The sequence below is a fragment of the Terrapene carolina genome, unplaced genomic scaffold (assembly GCF_002925995.2).
Source record: "Terrapene carolina triunguis isolate 2854851 unplaced genomic scaffold, T_m_triunguis-2.0 Scaffold96, whole genome shotgun sequence".
Taxonomy (NCBI): Eukaryota; Metazoa; Chordata; order Testudines; family Emydidae; genus Terrapene; species Terrapene triunguis.
This window is the reverse complement of record NW_020664447.1, coordinates 9,634,221-9,649,524: the sequence shown is the minus strand read 5'-3', so window position 1 is coordinate 9,649,524 and position 15,304 is coordinate 9,634,221. Positions and strand designations below refer to the sequence as shown.

At 42.7% G+C, this 15,304-nt stretch overlaps 1 protein-coding gene across 1 annotated transcript in view; it reads left to right on the top strand.

Moving 5' to 3' along the window:
• SPON1 (spondin 1) overlaps positions 1-15,304 on the top strand; it is a 329,711-nt gene that overhangs the window by 73,843 nt on the left and 240,564 nt on the right. The window lies entirely within an intron of this gene.

Genomic DNA, 15,304 nt, shown 5'->3' with positions numbered 1-15,304 from the left:
GTGGGAGTCCCGGGGGGCCTGTCGGGGGCAGGGTGTGGATAGGGGTTGGGGCAGTCAGGGGACAGGGAGTGGGGGGGGGTTGGATAGGGGGTCCCAGAGAGTGGTTGGGAGGTCCTGGGAGGGGGCAGTCAGGGGACAGTCAGTGGTTGGGGGGTCCCGGGAGTAGGCAGTCAGGGTTGGATAGGGGATGAGGTCCCAGAGAGTGCTTAGGGGTGGGGGGGCAGTCAGGGGACAGGGGGGTTGGACAGGGGGTGGGGTCCCAGAGAGTGGTTGGGGGGTCCCGGGAGGGGGCAGTCAGGGGACAAGGAGCAGGGGGGGTTGGATGGGTTGGTGGTTCTGAGGGGGACAGTCAGGGTGGGAAGTGGAAGGGGGAGGATAGGGGGCGGGGGCCAGGCTGTTTGGGGAGGCACATCCTTCCCTACCTGGCCCTCCATATAGTTTCAGAACCCCGATGTAGCCCTTAGGCCAAAAAGTTTGCCCACCCCTGTTTTAGTGTCATATCTACAATTATGAATGAAATATGATCTTAATGTTTGTAGTGGTCAATGTCATTAGAAAATACTGTATAGAGAAATTAGCATTGCATTTTCTGATTGCTGCCATTGCAAGTGTAGGTGGGTGAAACATTTTATGCAAAATGTAAATACACCCACTATTTTCTATTTTTGAATTTCTGGAGCTTTTAAAGGTGTGCACAATTTCAGATGAAATTAGCATCGGCAAAATTTTCAGCTTTGCTGTGCCCATGGCAGTTTGGCTGGCCATGAATATTCTGAGCAGCTTTTCATAGTTAGAGTTTCAAACGGGGATTGATTTCATGATGGAAATCAAATCGCTGACATTACATAGTGCCAGATTCTACCATCCTTACTTGTCTTGAATAGTGCCTTACTCCTTAAGTGGAGTTTAAATGTAATCGCTGGGACTATTCAAAGAGTGAGGTATTACTGAACATAAGTAAGGATATCAGAATCTGACCCATGGTATTTATTCCTAATTCTGTGTGCTTAGGAGGCGCAACAAAATCCATTTTGACTAGTATTCTTAAAGGGAGTAGCTGCGTTTTTTGGATGTGATTAAAAAGTGGGGGCAAATTATCCTTGGTGTAACTCTATTGAGTTTGGCTTTTAGTTGTTTTTCTTGTTATGATCCATATACAGCTGTGATTTTCAAAGGAGTTGTTACCCCTTTTTGACCCTATTGGTTAGCCCGTTTTCAAGAGCTAACAGATTGTTTCTTTTCCTTGGTTCAAACGTGTTTGTTTGCATAAAATGTAGAAAGTCTTGTTTCCCTGAATGCAATAGGAATCAAGCATCAGGAGACCGGTTTTAACAGTTCCCAACCTATGGCAGCCAGAACTTTCCCAAAAGCTCTCTCTTAGCTTTTTTTTCTAAGGGTCACGCCGTCTGTGCTTCTCTGGCTGAGTCTGGAGCATCTTTACTCCTTCTCCGAGTCGCTCTATATGGTGCTGCTGCTTCTTTCTCAGGCCTTGTCTACACTTACTGGGGGTTCAACGCATGGCGATTGACCACGTGGTTTATCTTCTACTCAAGCCTTGCCATGCATCTGTATTTTGCTTTGTGGCTGCTATTCTTTAGCTATCTCATTCCATACAGGATTATTTGTAGATTATTTCTTATATTTATCATGAATGAAGGTTGGCAGTTAATCCCATCATCTTCAATCAGGTTTCCACCAACCCCCCCCACCCCCGCACCCCACATAAGAGTCTCAGAGTTTAAACACTCACAATTACAGTGAAATTCAATCAGAGCTAGGTGCTTCACTCCTGTGTGCTCCTTTAAAAATCCCAGTCTACACAAGATTCTCTTGTCTAGATCACAGAAGCCTGAAACATAAGAGAAACTTTTAAATGAAACCTATCATTTTTTGAAAAGATCACTTTTGCACAGTTCTAACAACAGAGAAATTCAATTGGGCTTGGGTGGGCAACTGCCTTTCTGAGATGTACAGGTACCCATCTCTTCAGGTAGCACATTTTCTGCTTCGTCAGAGATAGAATATATCTCAACAGTGTCATTCCGAATGCTTTCTGCCCTGCTATCTTGGAGAAGTGGATTTGCTTGCTCAGTCAAATCACTGTTGCAGCCAGGGCCGGCTCCAGCATTTCTGCCGCCCCAAGCAAAAAAAAAAAAAAAGCCGCGATCGGCTGTGGCAGTTCAGTGGCAGGTCCTTCACTCCTAGAGGGAGTGAGGGACCTGCCGCCCCCAAATTGCCGCAGGTGCTGCCCCTCTCCCTTGGCCGCCCCAAGCACCTGCTTGTTAAGCTGGTGCCTGGAGCTGGCCCTGGCTGCAGCTGAACGTAGTTTAAAGTCTTGCAGTGCATCAGTAAGTGCACTTGCTTCTATGAATAGTTTCTCACACACAATTACATTAAACTAAACTTCAAGTTTTCCTATGCCACAAAAAACAATGGGTTTGGAGACACTGGGATGGGTAGATGAGAGAGGAATCAGCTGTGTTTAGAGTGAGGATAATGGGATCTTCACTGACATGCTGTACAGACAGGGAGGTAGTAAGCCTGTTAGTATGCACAACATGTATCAACAATTCTTTTTAAAGTCCTATAGCTTGCTTATCAGGATGTCTCTCTTTGTGCACTTCTCTAAAGTCTGTATGAACTCAGTGAAGTTAAAATGAAGGCACGCACTGGAAAGAGAACCTCTTCTCGTGTTGCTGCAGGCTTACAGGTGTTGTCTGAAAAGTAAATTCATATGATGAGAGAGAAGTAGGATATGTATTACAAATAACAAAAGGCTCTGCACTCCAGAGTAACTCATAACAGATGTGCCATTGTGACATGGCTCCCACGGTGCTTTAAAGTAATCCTCTAGTACACCAGAGTTACCTTAGCAGAAGCTGTTAACAAGTGGGCATTGAACTGGTCTGTCTGAACAAAGCATAGGAAGACTCACAGTTGTCTTTAATGTAATGAAGGAACAGACAATTGTTCATTCCTGCTAGTCTCCTCATACCAGTCAGCCTCTGAAGCATTCAGTTCTGTCACCTGCAGTTCACTACACACAGTACAATATAGGACAAATCTAATAAATGAAATAAAGAAGTTCATCTGGTACTTTAGCAGGCAAAGTTGAATGCATTTGAAGCAGGGCCGCCCAGAGGATTCAGGGGGCCTGGGGTCTTCAGCGGCAGAGGGCCCCTGCCGCCGAAGACCCGGCACTTCGGCGGCAGGTCCTGGGGCGGAAGGACCCCCCGCCACAGGTCTTCAAGGCACTTCGGCAGCGGTATCAAAAAATATGGAAAAGGGTGATCCAGGGGATATAATGTATTTGAACTTTTAGAAAGCCTTTGACAAGGTCCCACACCAAAGGCTCTGAAGCAAAGTAAGCAGTCATGGGATAAGATGCAAGGTCCTGTCACGGATCAGCAACTGGTTAAAAGATAGGAAATAAAGGGTAGGAATAAATGGTCGGTTTTCACAGTGGAGAGAGATAAATAGTGGGGTCCCCCAAGGATTGGCACTAGGACCAGTGCTATTCATAAATGAGCTATCAAAATCTACTATCTGTTAATAGTGAGGTGGCAAAGTTTGCAGACAATACAAAATTATTCAAGATAGTTACGTCCAGAGCTGATTGAGAAGAGTAACAAAACTGGGTGACTGGGCACAAAATGGCAGATGAAATTCAATGTTGATAAATGCAAAATAATACACATTGGAAAACATAATCCCAATTATACATATACTATGATGGAGTCTAAATCAGCTGTTACCACTCAAGAAAGATCTTGGAGTCATTGTGGATAGTTCTCTGAAAACACCCACTCAATGTGCAGCAGCAGTCAAAACAGAATGATAAAAACCTTTAGGAAAGGGATAGATAAGACAGAAAATATTATAATGCCACTATATAAATCCATGATATGCCCACACCTGGAATACTGCATGCAGTTCTGTTTGCCCCATCTCAAAACATATATTAGAACTGGAAAAAGTGTAAAGAAGGGCAACAAAAATGGTTAGGGATATGGAACAGCTTCTATACGAGGAGAGTTTAAAAAGATTCAGATTGTTCAGCTTAGAAAAGAGACAGCTAAGGAGGCATTATGACAGAGGTCTATAAAATAATGAATGGTGTAGAGAAATTGAGAAGGAAGTGTTATTTACCTCTTCATAAAACACAAGAACCAGGGGTGACCCAATGAAATTAATAGGCAGCAGGCTTTAATGAAACGTAAGGAAGTACTTCACAAAACGCAAAGTCAGTATGTAGAACTCACTAACGGGATGTTGTGAAGGCCATAAGTATTACTGGGTTCAAAAAAGAATAAGATAAGTTCATGGAGAATAGGTCCATCAATGGCTATTAGCTGAGATGGTGAGGGACTCCAGAAGTTGGGACTGGACAACAGGGGTGGATTGCTCGCAAATTGTTCACTCCCTCTGAAGCATATTTCACCTGCCACTGTCAGAAGACAGGGTACTGGTCTAGATGGACCATTGGTCTGACCTAGTATTCCCATTCTTATGTTCTAAGTCAGTATGAAAAGCCAGATAGACCTAAATTTTCATACCATTCTCATCACCATGATAACAGAGCCTGGCATGTTTGTTTCTCAACTTTCATTTTTAAAAGTATGTTTTTTCTCTCTCCCTTTCTTCCATATAGTTGTTTTGGGAGGGGAGAGTGCTAACTGTCGAAATGATGAGTTCTGCAGTTTGTTCTGGAAACAGTGAGATTCATAGTCATTGTGATGTGCTCTAGGAATGACTTTCACAATGTGAGCCAGCTACTGAGAAAGTGTTGTGCCCCTATTGTATCTGGCCCTTATGGCTGATAGTTGTATTGTTCCAATGGAGTATAACTGTCGTGGGTGATAGTGTAGTGCAGGGGTAGGCAACCTATGGCACGTGTGCCGAAGGCGGCACGCGAGCTGATTTTCAGTGGCACTCACACTGCCCGGGTCCTGGCCACCGGTCCGGGGGGCTCTGCATTTTAATTTAATTTTAAATGAAGCATCTTAAACATTTTAAAAACCTTATTTACTTTACATACAACAATAATTTAGTTATATATTATAGACTTATAGAAAGAGACCTTCTAAAAACGTTCAAATGTATGATTGGCACGCAAAACCTTAAATTAGAGTGAATAAATGAAGACTCGGCACACCACTTCTGAAAGGTTGCCGACCCCTGGTGTAGTGGAAGATAGTCTCAGTTCTCAGGCCTTTATTCCCAGCACTCTTCCCAAAATCCATAAAAATACTGAGTTTGAGAAATATGGTTCTATTCATTCCTACTTTTCTATTTTCTGTAGAATCACCAGCCTTATGTCCCCTAAAATCCAGTTCCTGGCCATATAAAAGAGGATGGTTCAGTCACAGTTTTAAAGTAATATAAATGTATTGTATAGCCTTTGTTACATGCACTATGATAACATTTCATTAATATATGATGTAGCAGAATCATGTAGGGAAAGCCCACTTTTCTACCCTCTTGTTCTTTTCTGTTTTTTAAAACTGCATAGCTGTATAAATACTGATTTAAAAGGCAAGAAAATCTTTACAGAAAATATTCGTGTGCATCTTTGCCAACTGAACTCTCAACTCCAGCCAAAATACCATGTGAACTAAAAATGCCTTCCACTATTCTGTCCTCTGCTACAAACCTTTTATTAAAAATATATAGTAAACTGTAAGAGGAGGGGCTTGTGAAAATATACCAGCTATTTATTTATTTTATACTTGGCAATAACGTTTTTTCTAAGGACCTGCTATACGATATAGTACTAATGGCTCAGTAGAAAAGGAACTCTCTCTAATGAAGTGGAATCTTATTATGTGGATTAATTTAGGCAACAATGTTTGATCATTATACTTGACCCAGTCATAGTGATCTGTTGATCAGTCCCCAAACACAGTTTGAATAAACCTCCTTCCCACATATGGACCATCCAGAAAAAGACAATTTTGAGGAGAAGAGAAAGATTATTACAGATCTTGATCTCTTTCCCCTTTGCCAGCACCAATTCTTGGCTCTCTCCTTACATTGTCCCTCAGTACCAGTTCTCTCTTCTCCCAGGCTGGAAGCAGCTCTTCAAATGTGCAGCAGCCTGTAGTCTCCACTGCTGGTGGCAGCTCTTGAAATAGCCAACATGCAGGAGGTTCATTTCCCTATGGTGGTAGCACTTCAAAGGCACTGCGGCGTTGCTCAGCTACACTTTGGAAAAAACATTCCTCTTTGTGGCGGTGGCTCCACATTCCATTGCAGTGGATTCAGGGCTCTCCCTCACCTCAAGCATAACAAGGGGTCTATCTAGCTAACTACATCAATATCCATAACGGGAGTGTAGTCAAGCCCTTCCTTAAAAGCAAAATCTCCGTCAAGCAGGAACAGTAAGTACCATGAAGCATTTTAATGCCAGCTCAAATCAGTGGGCCCTAATTTGGCTTTATCACACAGTGTAATATGGTTTACCTAAAGGCAAGTGGTCCTATAAAGGTTTGAAAATCTTTCTGACCTTTGAAAACATCAGATAAATTGCTTCCGATCAAACCTTTGCAACTACATTCTCACTAATCAGTATCAGCGAGGGGCATGAACATCAATAACACATGGCTCGTGTAATTTTTTTTTTATCTGTGGAGCCAGCAATCCCTACTGTGAAACAAAGTTCTACTGTATTTTTACAGAACACTCTCCTCCACAAAAAATAGCTGGAAAATAACACAGCCGTTCTAGTATTTTTATAATTATTTCTGCTCATTCCACTCTTTCCAAAGTCCAGTAAATACACTAAAGGTTAGAATGTTTGCTTAGATTTTTGTTTACGTGCTCCATTAACTGGACACTGGCTCTGGTGAGCTCAATTTTACACCCTTTTCCTTGTTGGTACAACATAACTGCCATAGCAAATGAAATGAATTTCCTTTTCATAGCCTGGAATGGGAGGCGAGGGAATGTATGAAGAGTCCTATTTCCATTAGTCTACAAGAATCTTATGAAGGGAGAAAATGGTGCCAGTGCTGAGCCCTGGGAATGCAGTAAAGAGAACTAAGTTCAGTGCTGGAGAGATGGGTAATTAGCAATGCTGCAGGGTGGTGGGCTAACCAGCAGTGGCCCAACTGTGGCAATTAATAATTGACCTGAATAAGGGCAGTGAGGAGCAGCAGGTATGAGGCACTGGAAGAGGTTGGGCTCTTTAAGGTATTTCTTCTCCCTGAGCAGCCTGGTGTTCCCAAGCTCATCTGAGGATGAGGATGGGGCCCTGGCCCTGACTCTGCATCATCGCCATCCCCTAGAACCACACTGAGGGAAACAACCCTTGTGGCCCCATACACAGGGATTGCAACTGTGCCAGGTTATTGTATGAATAATGTAATTGGCATTAAAGCTCCTAGGGCCAGACCCACAAAGGGACTTAGGCATCTAAATCCCACCTTTAGGCCCTACTGTGCTCCACAAAACCCCGACTCAACTACCGCCTAACCCTGTAGGTGCCTAAACTCACTTGGCACCTACATTTTGCTGTAAAAGTCCCCTAGATCCCTAAATTTCTGACTCTGGGCATGTTCACTGCTGCCCGGGTAGGCGCCCTGAGGCCTATCTCTCGCACAAATGCCAGCACAATCCTTGACTTGGTATATTCCCACCTGATTTGCCTGTTGGGCCCAATCTGGTACACAGATGCCTAAGCTGTTCTGGCAAGAAACAGTTTAGGTGCCTAAGGCACCTGACTCCAGGAGAGGGGTTCCCAGCTGTGGACCACAAGTAGAAATAGGCACAAATCTCAGTGAGGGGGTGGGGCTTAGGATGCACCCCCTCATTGGTCTCTCCCCTTGGCTAGCTTACATGGCTTGCCACCATGTGGATTTCATGGTGAGGCATCTCTCTCTCCCGATGGATTGTATGGGGAACCTAGGCATCTAACCCAGGCTTTGTGGATTTCAGTTATTTTCAAGGTGCCTAAAAGGTAGGCATTGTGGTGCTAGCAGTCGTACCGTCTAAATCACTTTGTGGATCCAGGCGCTAGTGTTCTCCTCTCTGTGAACCTGGTTAAGGGCTTGTCACAGTTTAGTCCCAAGGTAGTAACATGAGAAAAACCTCTGCAGCTCTGGCATCATTAATATGGCAAAGTCCTTACTGCCCAGTTGCCTGTAAGTCAGTCTGTTCCTGTCTCATGTAGGGAGACCGTATTTTAAGCAATGACACTACAGTGTCCTCCAGCCAACACTATCCAACACTTTATGCCATGTACAAGAGTTTGCCGGGGCTCGACCCTCTCCGGGGCGGTGGGGAGCCGCACCGGCTCACTACACACCGGTGAGCTGGGGAAACTTGTCCGGCCCTGGGTTCTCCCTCGGCAGCTCTTGCTGTAGCTAGAAGAACACGGTAAGCCTGGCCCTGCTCAGGGTGGGCAATAGGCCTGTGTCAGGAGCTCAGGCCCTCACTCAGGGCTGAGCCACAAACAAGAGTGTTTAGCTCAGGCCCTAGGTCAGGGCGGGGCAACAAACGCTGAGTCAGAAGCTAAGGCCCTCAGTCAGTGCTGAGCAACAATAGTGCAAAGTATTTAGCCCAGGCCCTAGGTCAGGGCGGGGCAACAAACGCTGAGTCAGGAACTCAGGCCCTCAGTCAGGGCTGAGCAACAATAGTAGGGCCAAGCCTCAAAAGGCCTGGGAGAGGGGGAGACTGCCACCCACAGGTTGGGTGGCAGGGGGGACGCAGGCCCTCCCACTCTACTGCGTCCCAGCCCGGGGCCCTAGCAGCGGCAGAAGGCCCGCTGCTTAGTCAGTGGGGATCCTGGCCGCAACACACCGACGTAGGCTCTGGCAGTGCTGCAGCCAGACTGGGGTCGGCTGCCCCCGGGCTACTTCCACACTCCCCCTCGGGGCCTACCTGGGTCCTGGTGTTGGCCTCTGGGGGATCCAAGACCATGGGTTCGTCAGCGCAGGGATTGATTGGCCGGTCCGGCAGCTCCTCCGGATAGCGGGTGCAGGGCAGGCCCGGCCAGTCCTGGCAGCTGCCTTGGGCCGTGGGGTCTTCCCAGTCACGAGCTATGCTGGAGGCGTCTGGTCTCTCCGGTGGCTGGGGCCTGACTGAGCTATGAGGGCGAGCTTTTATACTTCCGGGTCGCCGCCTGACCATCTGAGGGGCGGGCTCGGAGCTCCCTAGCGCCGCCCACTCCGGCCTCCGGATGGGCTCTTCCCCCTCCGGGGTGGCGGGGAGCCACACCACCTCACTACATGTCTCTTCTCCAGAGTATGGGTTACAGCCTAGTGCCTACTATGTGGAATACTGGACAGGGAAAATAATTCAGCTGGATGCAGTGCTCAAAAGAGTCAGGTGTGAAGGGGCTTGATGCTTACTCAAGAGTTCTAGCCAATCTTTCTTACTTTTATCTTTCTTTTTCTTGAGAAGAAAAGCATGGAGTGTCAGAAAAAATCTCTTCATCATGGGTTTTTATCCTGAAGGTTTTAGATTTAATATTTATATCTGTGACAATTCAGGCAAAGAACAGAGAGATTTTCTGAGCACAGGACAAATATAACATTGCAGCATATTTAATAACATTTTTCCTGATACGTTTCTTGTTGTATTATATATGATAGGCCAGATCCTATCTTGAAGTCAGTGGGAATCATGCTTGTGCATATGATGGCACAGCTAAGCACAAAATCAGGGACAACAATAGACTGGTGAAAGTCCAGCAAAATCCATGAAAGTTACTTACAATTCTTTGATCTTGAGGCAGAATTTTGCTTGGTTGTATCTCCTGACATTGGTCTGGGGTGCTTAACACTTTTATCAGAATGAAACAAAAGAAAAAAAAACTTTATTAATTTTGTTGTTGTTGCTGAGACTTTTGTTATTTTGTGTCTGACAGTAGGCTACTAAAGAGAAGACAGTGTCTTGTCTGCACTAGCCTAAAAACTGAAACTAGGGAAACAGTGAAACTCGACTTAAACAAGATTCTATGTAAAGTAAGTAAAAGTATGCTTGGTTGGCCCAACCTGTGTCAGCACCATGTTTAAAATCTATGTCTTAGTCTAGGCTAGACATCAGAAGAAAAATGGTTTTAAGCATGTTTCTAATAGCAGTGAGTCTCTGTCAATGCTGGCTGATCAAACTCTGGTAGATTCTGATGAAGATGGAATTGTGTCTATAGTGAGTTTGAACACAATTCCACAGATGCCAGCATCTGAAACAGGTGGCTTTGTGTGCATTCTAGTGAATTTTAGCTTATTTGAAATAAAAATCTCTAATTCGGGACCACAAGATATAAATAGATTTTTGGTAAACCTCCAGGATATTATGTCATTTCCTAACTTCTAAGTACTTGGCTTTGCTATCGTAACCTTCTTTTAACATCATTTCAATGTAATATTTATATATAGCACAGCATAGCTAGCACTGTAGTTACCCTAAATTACATACTACATTAAAAAAAAACCCTACCATCACTACCAACAAAAATCAGGACTTTCCCAGCAAAAATAGAACAGTTGGCAAATATATGGTTCTCCAATTCTGTTTCTAAACTGGTATAAATGGGACTTTTGCACTAAAAATTGAACATTCAGAAACTATATATAAAAGGGGAAGGGCGGGGAGCTACTACCTTCTCATCAAACAGCCCAGTTAAATATATTTTCTGTGGGTACGTTGAAAGCTGGCAAAGGAATTCCAAAAATGCGATAAAATAAAATAAAATAAAATAAAAAAAACATGAGAAGGAAACAGTTGAAGGAACAAATTGTGATGTAGCAAAAAAAGTTTAACTCATAAATAATAAAAAGCAAAAAAAGTCTCTCATCCATAAACCAGTAATGTATCATGATTTCTTGATACCTGGTTGGGGTTTGGTCTCTCTTATTTAACCACTTTTAAATTTTCATTTAAGCTATCTAAGTTCTTTCAAATCTCACAAGCTTTCAAATGCTGATTTTGCTTACTACACAGGTTTCCCAAGCTCTTACAATACTACTGAGTGGCACTAACAGTTCTGCTGCCACATACTTGAATCAAAAAGGTTATCCCAAACTGGAAATTGTTTCAATTATAGCTCTTAGACTGCCAAGCCAAGCCATTTCACATAAAGAAAAAGTGTGGAAGTTTACTTTCCACATATTCCATTCGAATGTGAAACGTTTATTGTCCTCATTTCCACCTACCAGGAATCAGGAGGCAAATTGATATGTTACTCAGAGAAGGAAATGTATAGCACTTGAGTATGGTTCAGGTAATGAATAGGGAATTATGCAAAATAGTTTTATTTTGGTTAAATGTCATTTTTGTCCATGACACTGAGTAATGCTTCGAAAATGTATTCCGTATGTTTTATTAAAATGTCAAGCTGTTTATTGAATTGAGGGCTTTGGCCTAAGTTTCCAGAAGTGACTAGTGATTTAGGAACAAAAGCATAAATCAGTTGGGGTGTGGTCTGACAAAAAGAACAAGATGATCTTTTAGAGTTTTCTCTTAAAACATCTCTAGTGGAAACAGTTGCACCTGCCATATTAACGCTCCTTTTGCAATTTAGAGCATCTTCAGGGTTGCTCTGAGTTGTATAAGCTTGTAATAGCATGTGAGGGCTTTTTACATTAGCTGATAATAACAAAAGCATTCAAGCCACACGCTGTCTGTCGTCCCCAGCATGCCTCTGCACTGGGTGCTGTGAGGAAGGACAGCATACAGCCATTGCAGCAACTCTGTGCTGGTTAGGAAATTTCTTATGCCAGGAGTATTCTTTTGGGGCAGGTTCCAGCCCCTACATGCTGCAAGTGTGGCATACAGCTGGACAAATACTGAGTATGACATAGTTGTTTTATGTAAATATGCATCCCTGTGCAATATTTCCTAACCCAGAAACTTCAGCACTATCTACCTGATCTTTACTAGTTTTCATTGGTGAGATGAAAGAACTGCAAAACACAAACAAACATCATAAAAACAGTGTTTTTTTTCATTTTAATAAGGTAATGAAATGTGTTTGTTTAAAAAATATATGGGTTAGACCAGTGGTTCTCAACCAGGGGTATGTATACCCCGGGGGATATGCAGAGGTCTTCCAGAGGGTACATCAACTCATCTAGATGTTTGCCTAGTTTTATAACAGGCTACATAAAAAGCACTAGGGAAGTCACACAAACCAAAATTTCATACAGACAATGACTTGTTTATACTGCTCTGTATACTATACACTGAAATGTCAGTACAATATTTATATTCCAATTGATTTATTTTATAATTACATGGTAAAAATGAGAAAATAAGCAATTTTTCAGTAGTAGCGTGCTGTGACACTTTTCTGTTTTTATTTTCAATTTTGTAAGCAAGTCGTTCCCGAGTGAGGTGAAACTTGGGGGTACACAAGACAAATCAGACTCCTGAAAGGGATACAATAGTCTGGAAAGGTTGAGAGCCACTGAGCTAGATTATGCCTTTAAAATTAGTGCAAAAGCTTTTACATCAATCCGGGGTAGTCCTGGAAGTGAATGCAACTCGGACAACTTTCTGAAGCAAATTCCATTGCTGCTTCCTCCTCAGTTCAGGGGCAGAGTAATCTGTTTCTGTTCCAAATTACAATAACCCCCATAGCTGGGTCAGCTTTGCTAGCTGGCACATTGGAGGGGCAGAGTGAAGGCTCTGCTCAGTATTCAGCTCTCCCCACCCACCTATTCTGGGGCAGAAAAGGGGGAATAAGGTGTACAATGCCCTCTTATTCTTATGTACTTGGGCTCAGAGTGTAGCTATCCCACATAGGTGCTTAAGTGCCTGTGTGTCTCACTCTTACTTCTCTGAGAAACCTAGCCTTTGAATTTTGGGCTTACAGCTCCCCTGATACAGCAGCATCAAAACCCTGAGCAAAAACCTTTCTTTAGTCAGAGGCAGAGGTCTTAGAGCTGAGTCAGCATCATTTCAAACACTTTGAAGCAGACAAACACAAGGACCAGCTCCTATTTGGTTAGCAAATCAGTTTGTGACCTAGAATGCTGATTATTAAACCAGACAGCAAATAAAACCATTATTAAATTCACTGAATAAAATAGCCTCTCTTGTCTGTGTGGATTCATATCAATGTATGCATATCTACGGTATACATGCACCACTCTGTCTAATCCGCAGATCCTGTTCCAGTTGACGACAATGGCAAAACTCCCATTGACTTCAATGAGAAGATGATCAGCTCTGTATATAATTTTAAACACAGCTGAAGACATAATGACTCACAAAGCTGTGAGGAAAAGGAAGTGAACTGTTTCTCTGGTATTTCATGCTCATCAGAGCCAACTCTGAGGCAAAACAAAAAAATTAAACTTTAAGAGAGTTCAAAAAGAAAAAAAAACAGTCTGATAGCTTTTCCAAAATGTAATATTCTTAAATATTTGTGTTTGCTGCAGGCGCGCGCGCACACACACACACAACTTTGAAAAGAGAAACCTAGTCATTAACATGTTCTTTGCCACTCTACCGTGTACAAGGAATAAAAATATCTTGTAAACACATGAAGCCCTAATTATGCCCATGCATTGCAGCTTAGAGGATGGTTATTCTGAATTTTACTAATCATCCTAAGTGGCTATTAGCTAGTTTTATTCTATCGATGGATGGTTCTTTAAGGACATTTAATGTTTCACTGAGTCTCTCTCGGAGAGAAGAGACCCTCTTCTGCATTGTAGCATCTTGCTCCAAACAGTCCTTTTGGTAATTTAGGAGAAATTCAAGCAAGGGTGATAATCTACCCTTTTCTTAAGCATGCCATTGTCTGCTGGGCATTTGCTATTACTAGAAAGATGTTTTTTCCTTTGTTTTTTTCTTGATCGGTGGAACTACTGTCACCATAGTGTGATGTTGCAGCAAATTTTTGTTCTCTGCCATGGACATATTTGGTCAGTGCCTGCTAACTCCATCTGATTCAGCCCAAGACAGTCCTGCCATTGATATGTCCTAGGTTTATCTAACCTGAAACCATTTCTTATTATTTACTCTCTGCTTATATCTACCCCTCTTGTGGATAGTCTTCCTTCCTATAGGTGATGTCCACAAACTGCTCTCCTAAATGCTGGACATGCATCTTCTGATTCTATGCAGGGGGGGATCTTGTGCCAGTCCTTGCTTCACACTGCTTTTTTTTTTACCTTTCTTGGTTGGTTTTCCTGGATTGTCCCTTCCCACCGGTGCTTGTACATGTTGCCAACCCTGTTAACATTTAAGGCAAGCTCTAGCTTTCTGAAGCCTCTCCTGGTCTATGAACATCAGCTATTCTCTTGGGCATTTTTAGTGTGAAATGAAGTGTTTCCTTTATATATTGCCACTCTCCACCAGTTTCACCTCTTGCATTCTGGCAAAGGAAGCACAATCAATTACATTTTAGTCTAGTGATGTGTCTGGAATAGGATGTTAGTCAGCACAAGTTCACATCTCTTACATTAACAGCAGCTTTAACCATATGCAGCCAGATTCACCTCTCATTTGGTAAATCAAGAATAAATCCGTGGAAGTCAGTGGAGTAAATGTAAAATTGAGTGAGAGTAGACTTAGGCCCATGCAGTTTTAACTAATATGGCCTTCATTTGACATGAAAATTAATTCTTGTTAACCATTTTTCTTTGCATTTTACTTTGGTAAGAGCGGAAGTGTTAAATAAATTATACCAACATGCTGGTAATAATAAGTCTGGAAGTGGGTGATGTTCTCTTATGGGTAAACAAAGGAAATACAAAGTAATCCCAAACTGAGGAATGGTTTCTCACATTTCCTTTAATTTGACTAAAGCCTGTAAGTTTTTACTTTGGAAAGGACACAGGGCTTGTGTGAATTTAAATTCACATAATTATGTGGGCTAAAAAGAAAAGAAATCCAATTATAACTTGTACAGAGCACTTTAGCAACATGTCACAGTCAGATGGCAACTGTTTAGCATTCTGTTTTTAAAGAGAGGGAGTAGCCCATATTTCAATATACTTGTTCAGAACTGCTCAACAATAGGATTTAGAATGATCTGGAAATAAAAATTATTACTAATAATGCTTAAAATATTTGTACCTTCTGCCTGATTTATTGTATATTTATTTGAAGTTTTATGTAACAGAGGAGGAAGTCAAGATAAAACAGCATGAATAGAAAGAAAATAAATGAGAGAAAACCCTCTAAACGTGTATGCGGTCATCTAAAAACATACATAGCTCCCCAGTGGCCGGAGCTGAGAGGGTCTGGTCAAGCTTTGCCCTCTGACCACGTGAGCCCTGCTATTGCAGCAAACTCACAAAAGACAAAGAGCTGGTGCTGACTCCTTGGAGTCCTTAGAAGTAGAATGTTT